Source organism: Penaeus monodon, chromosome 21 (assembly GCF_015228065.2).
Source record: "Penaeus monodon isolate SGIC_2016 chromosome 21, NSTDA_Pmon_1, whole genome shotgun sequence".
In the NCBI taxonomy this organism is placed as follows: Eukaryota; Metazoa; Arthropoda; class Malacostraca; order Decapoda; family Penaeidae; genus Penaeus; species Penaeus monodon.
In genome coordinates, this window is record NC_051406.1 from 8,251,039 (window position 1) to 8,252,070 (window position 1,032).

General features: G+C 38.8%; 1 protein-coding gene across 1 annotated transcript in view; it reads right to left on the reverse strand.

Annotated features, from left to right (window-relative positions):
- LOC119586168 (syntaxin-6-like) overlaps positions 1-1,032 on the reverse strand; it is a gene marked incomplete in the record, with an annotated part of 66,436 nt that overhangs the window by 58,734 nt on the left and 6,670 nt on the right.

The window sequence follows — 1,032 nt, forward strand, 5'->3', positions numbered from 1 at the left end:
CTCCTCTTCCACACTCTCTCCTCTTCCACACTCTCTAATCTCCCACCCCTTTTTTCTCTCCCTATCTCCCCCTTTCCACTACCAAGCAGTTAGGAAGCAACGCATAATGCACCTTAAAACCCTTATGTGTAGCACAACAACAGAACTTTGATCATACGTACGAAGGATTCACTGATTTTATGGTCTAGAAACTCAGTAATATAAATGTACACTGCTGCTGTCTGTTTACATGTTTCTAAAATTTTAAATATCGTAGGAAATATAACGTTTTATGACACAATAATCCACGGAAGGTCCCATTTGTACAGTCTCAACAATCTCAGTCAAACATCGTGCGGTATCTTGAAACAATCTACCCACGACATTAAGAAACGTTACAACAATGTCTTCATTTAAATACACATTAAAACAATACATGCTTTCTCAGTATAATGAATAATGATTTTCCTATCTTTCTATCCGTTTGCCTTATATATATTACGTTCTTTGCTTTATCTTCCTTCACTGGTTAGCCTTTCGTTCCTTCACTAACGAAGGCTCTATAAATTGTTAAAATACCTATGTATACACTAATGTAATGTATAATATACTCTCTAATCTATATGATATGCAACTTAAATCTAGCGCTCATATAACATGTTCTATATTTATTTATTCTTAAGTTATTGCATAAGTACAATTTATACAAGGGGTCTCCTTAAGAAAGATGTACTGCCGGAGGGTCCAGCCATGCGTTAATATATACTTTTATTATTTTACGGCTAAATAAATATTTGGATTCCGATTCTTCTCCCCTCTCCCCACATCTCACCTTCCCTCACCCCCCCCCTGCCCTCTCCATCTCCCCCTTTCCTTCTCATTCCGTTTCCAACCGCCCTTTCTCCTCTCACACCGGCGACATTCAGACGACGTGGCACTCATGATAACGAGGATACTGTTGTTGCGTTGACGCTGCCTTTACTCCCGGTATTGCCACGACAACTGTAGTTATTACCGCTGCGTTATCATTACAACAGTAGTTCATATTGCTAT